Source organism: Hylobates moloch, unplaced genomic scaffold (assembly GCF_009828535.3).
Source record: "Hylobates moloch isolate HMO894 unplaced genomic scaffold, HMol_V3 SCAFFOLD_4, whole genome shotgun sequence".
Lineage (NCBI taxonomy): Eukaryota > Metazoa > Chordata > Mammalia > Primates > Hylobatidae > Hylobates > Hylobates moloch.
The window spans coordinates 35,974,705-35,990,221 of NW_026652279.1; the positions used below are offsets into that span (position 1 = coordinate 35,974,705).

General features: G+C 39.7%; 1 protein-coding gene across 1 annotated transcript in view; it reads left to right on the top strand.

Moving 5' to 3' along the window:
• Positions 1 to 10,435: 10,435 nt before the first annotated feature.
• OSBPL11 (oxysterol binding protein like 11) overlaps positions 10,436 to 15,517 on the top strand; it is a 187,775-nt gene continuing 182,693 nt past the window's right edge. The window contains exon 1 of the mRNA XM_032149933.2: positions 10,436 to 11,071. The gene's annotated coding sequence lies outside the window, so the exon portion shown is untranslated. The remainder of the gene's footprint in view (positions 11,072 to 15,517) is intronic.

Here is a 15,517-nt window from a genome sequence, read left to right on the forward strand (position 1 = left end):
TCTGCATGTGAAGTGGTCTAAGGGTTTACATCAAAATCAAAGAGAAATTTAAGGTACTGGTCAACTTCAAGTGTGCACATAAGGCTACATCTGGTAGATGGTAATAATAAAAAGACAGGAAGAAAGTCTTAACCTGTCAATAAAAGATCAAAATCAGTGCCAAAGTCAAAGTCAAGATTATATTCAACTTTGCAATTAGTGCTGTATATGATCTGGTTATTGTTCAAAAGCAGGATGAGTGTTCGAACTACAGCAAAGCTCAAGGTCAAGATTAGTGTCAAGTTAAAGATCAAGTTCAAAATTTGTGCTACATATGGCCTAGACATAAGGTGGGAAACAGGATTTTGTTTGAGTTGAGATCAAGTCAAGGTCAAGGTAAAATTTAAAGTCAGCATCAAAGGGAACATCAACACCAATGTCATATAAAAATCAAAATTGAGATAAAAATCAAGGCCAAGTTCAAGTAAATGTGAAAGGAGTGTCATCTAGATGGTGGAGAATGAGTGTACAAAGAGTGATTGTCAAGTACACAAAATTTGGTGTCACAGAAGTTAAAGTTAGATGAGAGAATATGCAAAAAGTGATTGCTGGATTACACAGTAAGTGGAGTACATTACACAGTAAGCTGGATTACACATGAGTGGAGGTTCAATAGCACCTAGTAAGTTTGACAGGATTTGTTGAATGACACAGTGAGTGTACAAAGAGTGAAAGTTGTAAGGTGCTGAATGAGTTTAATTTTTTTATTATTATACTTTAAGTTCTAGGGTACATGTGCACAACGTGCAGGTTTATTACTTAGGTATACATGTGCCATGTTTGTTTGCTGCACCCATTAACTCGTCATTTACATTAGGTATTTCTCCTAATGCTATCCCTCCCCCTGCCCCCCACCCCATGACAGGTCCCCGTGTGTGATGTTCCCTGCCCTGTGTCCAAGTATTATTGTTCAATTCCCACCTATGAGTGAGAACATGCGGTGTTTGGTTTTCTGTCCTTGTGATAGTTTGCTGAGAATGATGGTTTCCAGCTTCATCCATATCCCTGCAAAGGGGTGGTGGTGCATGACCGTAGTCCCAGCTACTAGGGAGCTAAGGTGGGAGAATCACTTGAGCCCAGGAGGTAGAGGCTGCAGTGAGCCATGAGTGTGCCATTGCACTCCAGCCTGGGTGACAGAGCAAGATCCTGTCTTAAAAATATATATATAGCCATTGTGACTAGTGGGAGATGGTATCTCACTGTGGTTTTGATACGTATTTCTCTAATGATTAGTAATGTTGTGCATTTTTTCATATGCTTGTTGACCACGTGTATATCTTCTGACAAGTATGTATTCATGTCATTTGACAATTTGTTTATTTAAATTCCTTATAGATTCCAGATATTAGACCTTTGTGGAATGTATACTTTGCAAATATTTTCTTCCATTCTGAAGGTTCTCTGTTTACTCTGTTGATAGTTTGTTTTGCTGTGCAGAAGCTCTTTAGTTTAATTAGGTCCCATTTGTCAATTGCTGCTTTTGTTGCAGTTGCTTTTGGCATCTTTGTCATAAAATTTTGCCAGGTCATATGCCCAGAATGGTATGTCCTAGGTTATCTTCCAGTGTTTTATCGTTTTAGGTTCTACAGTTAAGCCTTCAATCCCCATCTCCAATTGATTTTTGTATATGGTGTAAGAAAAGGGTCCAGTTTCAATCTTCTGCATATGGCTAGCCAGTTGTACTAGCACCATTTATTAGAGAGTCCTTTCTCCATTGCTTGTTCTTGTCAATGTTGTCAAAGATCAGTTGACAGATCCTGTCATCATGATGTTAGCTGCTTATTTTGCAGACTTGTTTATGTGGTTGTTCTGTAGTGTCATTGGTCTATGTACTTCACTGTGGTTTTGTAGTGCCTGGTAATGGTCATTCCTTTCCATATTTACTGCTTCCTTCAGGAGCTCTTTTAAGGTGGGTCTAGTGGTAACAAATTCCCTCAGGATTTGCTTGTCTGAAAAGGATCTTATTTCTCATTTGCTTATGAAGCCTAGTTTGGCTGACTATGAAATTCTGAGTTGAAATTTCTTTTTTATTATCATACTTTAAGTTCTGGGATACATGTGCAGAACGTGCAGGTTTGTTACATAGGTATACACGTGTGATGGTGGTTTGCTGCACCCACCAACCCGTCATCTACATTAGGTATTTCTCCTAATGCTATCCCTCCCCTAACTCCTCACCCCTGCCAGGCACCGGTGTGTGATATTCCCCTCCCTCTGCCCATGTGTTCTCATTGTTCAACTCTCACTTATGAGTGAGAACATGTGGTGTTTGGTTTTGTTCTGGTGTTTGCTGAGAATAATGGTTTCCAATTTCATCCATGTCCCCACAAAGGACATGAACTCATCCTTGTTTATGGCTGCACAGTATTCCATGGTGCATATGTGCCACATTTTCTTTATCCAGTTGATAGGCATCTGGCTTGGTTCCAAGTCTTTGCTATTGTGAACAGTGCTGCAATAAACATTATGTGTGCATGTGTCTTTATAGTAGAATGATTTATAATCCTTTGGGTATATACCCAGTAATGGTATTGCTGGGTCAAATGGTATTTCTGGTTCTAGATCCTTGAGGAATCGCCACTCTGTCTTCCGCAATGGTTGAACTAATTTACACTCCCACCAACAGTGTAAAAGCATTCCTGTCTCTCCACATCCTCTCCAGCATCTATTGTTTCCTGACTTTTTAATGATCGCCATTCTAACTGGCGTGAGATGGTATCTCACTGTGGTTTTCATTTGCATTACTCTAATGACCAGTGATGATGACCTTTTTTTCATATGTTTGTTGGACACATAAATGTCTTCTTTTGAGAAATGTCTGTTCATATCCTTTGCCCACTTTTTGATGGGGTTGTTTTTTTTTCTTGTACATTTAAGTTCTTCGTAGATTCTGGATATTAGCCCTTTGTCAGATGGACAGATTGCAAAAATTTTCTCCCATTCTGTAGGCTGCCTGTTCACTCTGATGATAGTTTCTTTTGCTGTGCAGAAGCTCTTTAGTTTAATTAGATCCCATTTGTCTATTTTGGCTTTTGTTGCCATTGCTTTTGGTGTTTTAGACATGAAGTCTTTGTCCATGCATATGTCCTGAATAGTATTGCCTAGGTTTTCTTCTAGGGTTTTTATGGTTTTAGGTCTTAGATTTAAGTCTTTAATCCATCTTGAGTTAATTTTTGTGTAAGGTGTAAGGAAAGGGTCCAGTTTCAGTTTTCTGCATATGGCTGGCCAGTTTTCCTGACACCATTTATTAAATAGGGTATCCTTTCCCCATTGCTTTTGTCAGGGTTGTCAAAGATCAGATGGTTGTAGATGTGTGGCATTATTTCTGAGGCCTCTGTTCTGTTCCATTGGTCTATATATCTGTTTTAGTACCAGTACCATGCTGTTTTGGTTACTGTAGCCTTGTGGTATAGTTTGAAGTCAGGTAGCATGATGCCTCCAGCTTTGTTCTTTTTGCTTAGGATTGTCTTGGCTATACGGGCTGTTTTTTGGTTCCATATGAAATTTAAAGACATTTTTTCTAATTCTGTGAAGAAAGTCAATGGTTGCTTGATGAAGAGAGTGTTGAATCTATAAATTGCTTTGGGCAGTATGGCCATTTTCACAATATTGATTCTTCCTATCCATGAGCATGGAATGTTCTTCCATTTGTGTCCTCTCTTATTTCCTTGAGCAGTAGTTTGTAGTTCTCTTTGAAGAAGTCCTTCATAGCCCTTGTAAGTTGTATTCCTAGGTATTTTATTTCTCTTTGTAGCAGTTGTGAATGGGAGTTCACTCATGATTTGGCTCTCTGTTTGTCTGTTATTGGTGTATAGGAATGCTTTTGATTTTTGCACATTGATTTTGTATCCTGAGACTTTGCTGGAGTTGCTTATCAGCTTAAGGAGATTTTGGGCTGAGATGATGGGGTTTTGTAAATATACAATCATGTCATCTGCAAACAGAAAACTTGACTTCCTCTCTTTCTATTTGAATACACTTTCTTTCCTTCCTTGATTGCCCTGGCCAGAACTTCCAATACTATGTTGAATAGGAGTGGTGAGAGAGGGCATCCTTGTCTTGTGCCGGTTTTCAAAGGGAATGCTTCCAGCTTTTGCCCATTCGGTATAAAATTGGCTGTGGGTTTGTCATAAATAGCTCTTATTATTTTGAGTTACATTCCCCATCAATACCTAGTTTACTGAGAGTTTTTAGCATGAAGGGGTGTTGAATTTTATCGAAGGCCTTTTCTGCATCTATTGAGATAATCATGTAGTTTTTGTCATTGGTTCTTTTATGTGATGGATTACATTTATTGATTTGCATATGTTGAACCACCCTTGCATCCCAAAGATGAAGCCAACTTGATAGTAGTGGATAAGTTTTTTAATGTGCTGCTGGATTCCATTTGCCAGTATTTTATTGAGGATTTTCGCATTGATATTTATCAGGGATATTGGCCTGAAATTTTTTTTTGTTGTGTCTCTGCCAGGTTTTGGTATCAGGATGATGCTGGCCTTATAAAATGAATTAGGGAGGGGTCCCTCTTTTTCTGTTGTTTGAAATAGTTTCAGAAGAAATGGTGCCAGCTCCTCTTTGTGCCTGTGGTAGAAATAAGCTGTCAATCTGTCTGATCCTGGGCTTTTTTTGGTTGGTAGGCTATTAAATAATAAAATAAAAACTTGTTATTGGTCTATTCAGGGATCTTAGTTTGCTGGGCTCCATGGGGATGGGACCACTGAGCCAGACCACCTGGCTCCCTGACTTCAGCCCCCTTTCCAGGGGAGTGAATGGTTTTGTCTCACTATCTCACTGGCATTCCAGGCACCACTGGGGTATGGGGAAAAAAAAAAAAGAAAAAAACCTCGTGCAGCTATTTCGGTGTCTGCTTAAACGGCCACCCAGTTTTGTGCTTGAAACCCAGGATCCTGGTGGGGTAGGCACTGGAGGGAATCTCCTGGTCTGCAGGTTGCGAAGACTGTTAGGAAAAGTGCAGTATCTGGGCCAGAGTGCACAGTTCCTCAGGTTCAGTCCCTTACAGCTTCCCTTGGGTAGGGGAGAAAATCCCCTGACCCCTGACACTTCCAGGGTGAAGCAACACCCCACCCTGCTTCAGCTCACCCTCCGTGGGCTGCACCCACTGTCCAACCAGTCCCAGTGAGATGAACCAGGTACCTCAGTTGGAAATGCAGACATCATCCACCTTCTGCATTGATCTCGCTGGGAGCTGCAGACTGGAGCTCTTCCTATTCAGCCATCTTGCCAGCAATCCGATGTCATTTTTTTCTTTTATTCATCTTCTCAAACTGAAACTCTGTACTAATCAAACAATACCTTTCCATCCCCTCTTCTCCCTGACCCTAACAACTACCATCCTAGTTTCTATGAATTTGACTACTCTAGAAACTTTATATAACTGGAATAATACAATATTTGTCCTTTTGTGACTGGCTTATTTTACTTAGCATAACGTCTTCAAGATTCATCTATATTGTAGCATGTGTCAAAATGTTTCTTCCTTTTTGAGGCCAAATAATATTCCAATGTATGTATGTACCATATTATTCACTGTTTTAATTAATGTGACATCCTAAAAATCCACAATTATAGTTTAATTCCTATATTAAATTTATTTTATGTAAAATGTCAAGCAAACAACACATATATTTGTTCCTTAAGTCTATTTAAGGTGAAAAAGAAATGGAGATATTTTATACCAGAAGTAACTACTACACTAAGTTCAGACTATATTAATCCCCTAAAGATGTTCTATAGTCCCAAATTCTTTGAAATATGCAAGTTAATTCAAGATACAGAACAGAGTTCTTAACTCTGGTTCCTTTTATGTACATTCTTTAGAATGCCTGATTAGACCAGCAAATAAAAACTCTACTTTTCTCTTTATCTACATCTCATTGTCTTAATCTTTCTTTTTAGACTTACATAGCACTGTTGTTTTCTTAATTTTTTTTTTGTTTTAAAAGTGACATAATAGATTACCTTTTGTGTAGAAAAACAGGAAAAAATAGGCATTTGTTTTTACCTGCAACCAATATCTTTGGAGTTATGCCACAAACAGTTAATCACAGTTGCCTCTGGGGAGAGAAACTGAGTATCTGGGGGACGGAGCAAGAAGGGACACTTTCCATGGTATACTATTTTATATCTTAATAACTTTATATCAGATAAATATAATCTCTATTCAAAATAATTTTAAATAGACATGAGTTAAAGTTCCTGATTCCCCCCTAGTTCCACCCTCCAGATGTAGTCACTGTTGGCAGTTTCATTTATAATTTCTCGACATATTTACATATTTCATCTCAAGATAGCTTTGAGCAGTAACTATCAAACTTTCTGAAGTTATATATTCTATTATATGCTTGAATATGTGCTCCATCCTTCTAAGAATGTCCCTGAGAATACATTTTTTAAAAAATTGGGTTGATAAGAGTTATACTTCTTGAGATAACTTGGATTATGATGGAGGGTCATGAAGCCAGCCGTGAGAACCAACAATGTAGGAAGTAAGACCTTGTGTAACATCACTCCACTGGTCTCTGTGTCACACTCTCAGGGTCCTTCCCTTTGGTATATCTATGTCGATGTCCTGGCTGGAATTATAATAAAAAATCCAAGCCATGACACTATAATACTATACCCTGGATCAAGTCCAAAAACAACTACCACAATTATTCTTTCAAAAAAAAAAAATTTTTTTTTTTTGAGACGGAGTTTCGCTCTTTATTTTGCCCAAGCTAGAGTGCAATGGCGCAATCTCAGCTCACCGCAACCTCCACCTCCTGGGTTCAAGCAAATCTCCTACCTCAGCCTCCCGAGTAGCTGGGATTACAGGCATGCGTCACCACGCCTAGCTAATTTTGTATTTTTTAGTAGAGTCAGGATTTCTCCAGGTTGGCCAGGCTGGTTTTGAACTCCTGACCTCAAGTGATCCGCCTGCCTCAACCTTCCAAAGCTGCTGGGATTACAGGCATAAGCCACCACACCTGGCTGAAAAAAAATTTTTTTAAAGTACACCGTCTAAGGTACATGTCTGGCATAACTGTAAGATTATGTATAGCATTTCTCAAAAAAACATACACAAGGCTATATTATAGAAAATCTGGTAAAGAAAATTACCCATAATAAAAGCACCTTGAGACAGTAGCTATCATATTGGAACAATTCCTTTCCCTTTTTTTTGTAGTTTCTACTATGAAATAATAGAACAAAGAAGTCCTGTATATGCTTCACTTAGATTCCGTGACCCTTGACATTTTCCATTTTCCATGTTCTCTCTCAATATATATACACAGCATTACTTTTTGCCTGAACCATTAGAGTTAAGTTGCAGATATACTACTCCTTTACTCCTAAATAGTTCCTAAAAACAAGGCCATTCTCTAATATAACCACAGTATAATTATCAAAACCAGGAAATTAACATTGATACAGAATTATGATCTAATGTTTAGACCTTATTCGCATGTTGCCAATTATCCCAATACTGTCCTTTACAAAAAAAAAAAAAACCCTCTGGTTCACGCCAAATCCAGGATCACGTTGCATTAAATTGTCATAGCTCTTTAGTCTCCTTTAATCTATAACAGTTCCTCAGGCTGTCATTCATTTTCTGTTATAACCTTGACATAAAGAGACTAAGCCGGTTATTTTGTACAGTGTCCCTCTCGACACTTAGATTTGTCTGATGTTTACCTATGATTAGACACAGGTCATGCATTTTTGGCAGGAATCCACAAAAGAGATATGTTCTTCTCAATAAATAGACACATGTCAGTTTGTCCCATTATTGATGATGTAAACTTTATTACCTAAGATGGTGTCTGCCAGGTTTTTTATTGTAGTTTCTACTTTTATCTTTGTAATTGTTAAGCATTTTGTGAAGAGATACTTTGAGACTAGATATCCCAATCATGATGATTCTTGGCTGAATCAATTGTTTGACAAATGGTGATTTTCTATGTAATTCCTTCTACATTTATTAGTTGGCATTCAACTTTAGGGAAGCACTTTTTCCTTCTTCCTTGTTAGTGGGGACTCACTGATTCCTATTTTCTTCAGTGGGTTATGATCCCTTATTATCATTTTATTTTGATGCTCAAATTGTCTCAAATTTGGTGACTGGGAGCCCCTTGAAGTTGACTCCTGTATCATTTTAACATGTCCCCATCACTTTTTGAGCCGTTCCTTACTTTCTACAACAAGGTGCTCCCAGTTCTTTTTTTTTTTTTATAATTGCCACAAGGGTATTTAAAATGAGATCTACCTTCTCAACAAAATGTAGTATTAACTATAGACATGATATTGTACAGCAGATCTCGGGAATTTCTTCATCTCACATAAATGTAACTTTATACTCGCTGAATAGCAATGCCATCTCTCTCTTCTAACAGCCCGTGGCAACCACCATTCTATTCCGTTTCTATGAGTTTTAACTATTTTAGATACTTTATGTAAGTAAAATCATGCAGTATTTGTCCTTCCGTGACTAGCTTATTTCACTTAGCATAATCTCTTCAAGGTTCATCTCTGTTATTGCATATGACAGCTATTTCCTTCTTTTTAAAGGTTGAATAATAGTCCATTGTATATATATGCCATATTTTATCTATTCATCTGTAGATAGACATTTACATTGTTCCTACATCTTGGCTATTGTGAATAGTGCTGCAATGAACACAAGAGTGCAAATATCTCTTCTATATCCTGATGTCAATTCTTTTGGATAAATGCCCAGAAGTAGAATTGCTGGGTGATATAGTTCTATTTTTAATTTGGTGAGGAATCTCCATATTGTTTTCCATAGCGGCTATACCATTTTACATTCCCACTGACAGTGTACAAGGGTTCCAATTCTTCCAAATCTTTGCCAATACTTGTTTTTGTTTTTTTAATAAGTCATCCTAACAGGTGTTAGGTGATAGCTCATTGTGGTTTTAATTTGCATTTCCTTGATGATTAGTGATGTTGAGCATCTTTTTATATACCTGTTGGTCATCTGTACATCTTCTTTGGAAAAATGTCTGTTCAAATCCTTTTTTCATTTTTTAACCAGGTCATGTGTTGTTCTGCTTTTGAATTACAGAAATTCCTTATATGTATTTTGGATATTAATTATTTATCAGATACATGGCTTGGATTTCTCCCATTCTGTAGATTGCCTTTTCACTCCATTAATCATTTCCTGTGCTGTGCAGCAGCTTTTTAGTTTGATGTATCCACGCTCTTCTTATAATTCCCCTGCTCAGCCCTGGAGTTGGTCATTTCTCCAAGAAGCCATGACTCCTGAGTGGACAGTGGTACTTGGAAACCAAGATCTAGGTACTAGATGTGTTCTTTGCTATTGGGGCTTCCAATCTTTTTTCATATGCATTTTTTACTTAGTCATATTAACTAGATATTTGCAATTTTGAATCCTGTGTTTTCTACTTTTAAATCTTTTTCATATTAATACTCAAAAATGTTTAATGGTTGTATAATATTTCTTTCAGTGGAAATAATATAATATGGTCTTGGTTTGTTTCATATTTTTCATAATTAAAAACACCTGGAATAAGCCTAGCTCTTGAAAATAGCCTTCTCATATTTAGGATTAAAAGGAAAATTATTTGGTGAAAGGTTATTGGCAATTTAATAACCCTTGATACAAACTGCAAAGCTGCTCTCCAAAGGGAGTGTCCTAATCACAATATAGGAGAATCAGTTTGCTTTATTTTACACTTACTTCTATGGGGTTATTATCATTAAACTTTTAATTTTGCTATTTGAGAATCATATAAGCATTTCTTAGTAGTCATATCTCCTACCAACAAGTACAAAATAATGCTGCCTTTGTAGAATGACTTACAGTGTGCCAAGGTCTTTCATTTCCACTTAATCCATACCCTGTGAGTTATTATTTGTGAGGTGGGAACCTACATTTCAGAAAAGTGGTTTGTTCAAAGTCATACATCTACTAGGTAAAATGTTTAAAAGAAGAATGGACTCTGGCATCACCTTTGTGAGTCTGAATCTTGATTCCACAGCTGTGTAACCGTTAGGAAGTTATTTGAACCCTCCAGCCCGCAATTTCCTCATGTATAAAAGAGAGAAATGGTACCTACCTCATAAGGATATTGTGACTATGAAATGGGTTATTCTATGTAATACATAAAAGCACTTAGAGTAGTATCTGCCACATAAGTCCTATCTAAATGTTAGCTGCTGTTATCATTAAGATGGTGGCAAACTACGTGTTTTTAAGGGAACTAAATTCTGTTGCATGTCTACGCCAATTGTGTGATCGATGTTTTTACCGGGTTCTCTCATTTAACCTTCCCAATTCTTTGAGACAGAATTTTATGCTTGTTTCTGCCTATTTTGCAGATTAGGAATAGTAAGTTCCTAGAAGTAAAAAGTAGTGGAATCTCAATGTGCAAGTAACTGAAGCTAGGAGAGCTTAAGTCACTCGACCCAGCGGCGAAGGCTGGGACTTGAACCCGGGCCTGACCCGAAAGCCGGCGCTCTAGAGGGCTAGGACGATTTAAACAGAAACACATCTAGAGACCAAGCGGCTGTGTTACGAAGGGAAGATTAGGTGTTCCCTGCACCTCTGTCCCAGCACTTAAATGTCGTCGCACGGTCTCTTTTTTCGAGCAGAGTTTTACAAGTTTCTGGCCTGAAAACCCCCCTGTCCCTCTCCATCCCCACAGTGGACTCCTCAGGTCCTCAGCCCTCACCTGGCCCGGTCAAGATCCGGACCTGACCATCTCTCGCAGCCTCAGAGAAGCCCAGACCGAGGGAAGTGAAGCCTCACGGTAAAAACAACTAACCGCCGTGGGCTCCTGGACCTTCTTGGCCCGCCCCCCGAGCTTCCGCTTCCGGAAAGGATCACGCGGAAGGCCGCTCTTTATAGTCTCCGACACACCTCCACGCCCTTTTCTCCTGCTCTAGGCCCAGCGCCTTGGACGTGCACAGTAGATGCTTCCCGGCTTCTTCCCGGCTTCTTCCCGGCTTCTTCCCGGCTTCCCGGCTCGTCACCCTCTGGCAGGAGGTGAGAGAAGCCAATAGACAGCGAACGGGGCGGGGCCGAGGCATGGCTGGGGCGGGGCCGGGGCCGAGCCGCCGAGAAAAGAGTTAAGCGGCCGGTTCCAGGGCTTGCGGTGGGGGTTTGGGACGAGGACCCGCCAGCGCCAGAGGAAGGGACAGGAGTAGGAGGCGGATAGGTTTCAGAAGGAATTGCGCGCAACTTTTTGGATTTTCGCTCTTTATTTTTAGTTTGGCATCGTGTGCCTTTTGGATGATTTTGTTCTTGATATTCTATAAAAATAAGACCTCCGGGTTGTTATCTTGCGTAGGTGTGATGCCAATTTCAGAATTATTCCCTGTGGCCACTGATCTCAGAACGATGCTCGTTAGTTGGGATTTTGGGTTTACTTCCATGCGTACTTGTCTCCTCTTGCGTTGAGGTAATTACTTTTGATGAAGAATGACACAGCATTCTTAGTATTGGCATGTGCACTCATTTTAATGAGGATTTTAGTCATTGGTTTTTAAGGCATTGGGTTTTGGGTTGATTATTTAAATCAAGTTGAAGAGAGAGAACTCAGTTGATTCCATTTCAACTGTCGCCCAGGCTGGAGTGCAGTGGTGCCATCTCAGCTCACTGCAACCTTCGCCTCCTGGATTCCAGCGATTCTCCTGCCCCAGCCTCCTGAGGAGCTGGGATTACAGATGCGCGCCACCAAACACGGCTAATTTTTCTATTTTTAGTAGAGACGGGGTTTCACCATGTTGGCCAGGCTGGTCTCGAACTCCTGACCTCAGGTGATCTGCCCACTTTGGCCTCCCAAAGTGCTGGGATTGCAGGAGTGAGCCACCACGCCCAGCCTCATTTCTTTTTAATGGAGAAAAGAGCTACCCTTTAAAAGTCTGTTACAATTAATGTCAAAGCCCAGGAACTAAAATATATCCACCAATATATCACACACTTATCCTGAGTGATTTTAGGAAACGAGTATTTCACAGATTTAGTTTTGAATTAGATCAAACTGTGAAAACCTCTCCTTTCCTTCTCCAGCCCTCTCATAACTTCATAACTTTCTAACATATTCACCTGAAATTAAGGGTTTTTTTTTTAGTTAAGTTGGTTTTTAAAAATTCATGTTGACTTTTCTTAATACATGTTTATTTTAGAAAATATAGATAAGCAAAAAGGAAAAGACCACCCATAACCCCATTGCCCATGAGTTATCACTCTGAACAGCTTGGTGCATTCCCTTCAAGATTTTTTCCACCTACATATAGATGTATAAATGTATTACAACAATATGAAATAATAGGTATTACTGTAACATGAGTGTTTTCTCTTAATATCTAATCAACATTGTTTCTCATTAATCTACAGTTATACAATGGCCGCCTGGTGTTCCATCATTCATTTCCCTAGTGTCGGGAATGTTATGCCCCCACCCCATTTCATTTTGTTGTTTGCTATTATAAATAATGTTGCAGTGAGCTGAGATCTGCAAATGAACTAGATAGAGAGTGGAGAGCAGAGTATTCTAAAGATGTGGAGACAGCATGATGTTGAGAAAGAGAAACCCAGAGAGGCTCTTGCTGCTGAAGTATAGACAGTGGGGATGGAAATGTATGTAGGGCCAGACAATACAGTCCTCATAGGCTACATGATTTGGCTTATTATCCTAAGGCCACTGGGAATATGTAAAAGTTCAAGCAGGGGGCACAGTGAACTGACTGGGGTTTTACAAAGATCCATGGCTGTAGTGTAGAGTAGGAATCTGAAATCTACAGTCCCTGGCTAAATTCAGTCTGCCATTCTTGGATACAGCCTGAGAACAGTTTTCACATTTTCAAGTAGTTTTTTTTAAGTCAAAGGAATAGTATTTTGTGATGTGAAAAGTTACCTGAAAATCATCTCAGTGTTACAAAGTTTTATTGGAACACAGTCACACTAATGTGTTTACACATTATCTGTGCTACAACTGCCAAAGTTGAGTATTTGTGATAGAGACCGTCTAGCCGGCCAAGCCTAAGATATTTACTATCTGGGCCTTTACAGAGGAAGTTTGCTGATCACTAGCATAGAGGGTGCTTGGGGGAAAGGCAAGTATGGGTGTGAGCACATTCTCTCCTCCTGCATCCATTCTCTGTCCTCTCCTTGGACTGACATCAGTCAGACATGCCCTCCAGCTTCAGGTTCTGTTTAGTCAATAGAAGAGGGAGAGAATGGGATATTCCTGCTATCTCAGCACCATTTGGCTGATGCACTGGCCCTCTGCATCATCAGGGGAGCCCCTGGAGCTCCAGTCCTCTCACACTCTAATAAAACATGTCCTTCCCTTCGTCCCTTCAGTCTTAGGGGTGATAATGGTTTGGTAGTCCCTGGGTGCCTCAACCCCCTTGTTGTTTTCCTTGTCCATTCTGTAAAACTTTTAATTATCTTCAAAACTCTAGATTGTCTTCTGTTCCCTGTGAGGACCAGATTGATAGAAAGTCCAGATGAAATGTATTGGTAGCTGGGAGGGGATGAGGGGACCTAACGGAGGTGGTGGTGAGGGAAGGTGAAGAGGACATATTTGAGAGATGCATAGGAGGTAAAATGGAGAGGACTTGGTGATAGAGTTGGAAAGTAAGGCGGGGGGAGGTATTTGTTGACCCTGGTTTCTGGGTTTTGTATCTTGGCGGATGATGGGAGAGATCCACATTTAGGAAGGAAGCTTATGAACTCATTTCTCTCCAACATTTTATTATGAAAAAAATGCAAACCAGGAAAGTCATTTTTGTATTTGTTAAATTAGGGAGTACTTTGGTGTCATCCAAGAAAAGATGTCAAGTTAGCTACTGGATAGTTGAGTCTGGAGCTTGGCAAAGATGTGTGGGCCGCAAATACACCTTTCTGAGTTGCCTGTGGCTTCCGAACTTGCTCTCAAATTACTTCCTCAAGAAAGCCTCTCTATCCTGCCCCTGCAAACTAGCTGTGTGCCCCATGCTACTATGTAGCAGCATCATTTCTCACAATTATAAACTTGTGTTTAGTTATGTAATGTCCGTCTTCCTAAGTAGAATTTAATCTCTATAAAAGCAGGGACCTCACCTTGTTCACAGCAGTATCCCCAGTGCCTAGCACAATCCCTTGCACTTGTAGGAATTTCTTAATTATTTGTTGAATAAACCAATGAATCAATTGTTTGGACTGCTTTGGTGCATTGGGGCTGACAGCTACTTGAATGTCCGAGGCTCAGGATTATCCAGGACTAGCCCTTTGAGCTTGGTCCGGAGGTTTAGTCCCTCTAGTATCATGGTAGCCCTTTGAGCTTGGTCCGGAGGTTTAGTCCCTCTAGTATCATGGATACACAACTCTGGTTGTCTATCCAGTCTTTCGTAATTCAGCACATTGGACCAATGACTTTGCCAGTTGGCTCACCTCTGAAGTGTGAAAGTCTGTGTTCAGGTTTGACCATGTTCCAGTTTATAGGAAATGACCAAAGTTGAAAGTATATGAAGATCTAAACTAAAAACACAGATTTATGGCCAGGATCTAAGATTCAAAAAGTAAGAGGCTGTGGATAAGGAGTCACATGTTGGGAGCGTGAACTCAGTTCTGCTTGGAAAGATCTGAGAGACTGTGCTGTTGTCTTTCTTCAAGACTTTTAGTGCTCTCTGGGGCTATTTTGGACCTGAAGGTTCTTGGCCTTTTGAGATAATATACAACTTTGAGAAATTGCTCAAAGCTTTATAATTTTTTCTTCAGAAAAATGCTAATGAGCACATTTTGGAAACATAGTTTTATATATAATGTTATCAGAGGCACTGAGGAGACTCTCCAAGGATTTCAGGTTAAGATTCCCATTCTAACCTAATTCAAAACCAGCCTTCCACATTGGGGTGTCCACTCCTTCTGTTGCAGGGCCCTGGTGATCCTGGAAGTAGTTGGTTAACTAGGGATGGTAGGTCCCTGATGGAATAGCATCAAGGAGAGGAAGGGCATGGAGCATAGAGAAAATGGAATTGAGCCATAATCTTTGCATTTCTCACTGAAGCTTGTATATCTGCAGTCTTCACTTTAATCAAAATAGCTTAATTTAGGAAAGAAAGAGCCCAGTTTTTGCTTTATAAAATCCTGATTTTATGGCTTCCTGAAAATTTTTTTAAAGGAGAAATACAAACCATATGTTACAAGGGCATTTGTTTGGTAGTTTAACTGGGGTCATGCTAGGACTCTATAGATAATGCTGATTATGATAGGAAAGCCAGTGGGATGGGTCTGACAAGGATCTGTTGGCAGCAAGAATCAAGGGACCCCATTTGGAATGACCCCATCACAAGGAAGAAATGGTTGGGGACAATGTGTCATGTTTGTGGGTCAGTTGTGAATTTTAATACAGCACAATGACGGTCACTTATTGCCCTGCAGACCCTGAAGACTTCTGCATGACCCAAAGAGAGAAACATTAATAGTGATTAAAATGTTAAAATT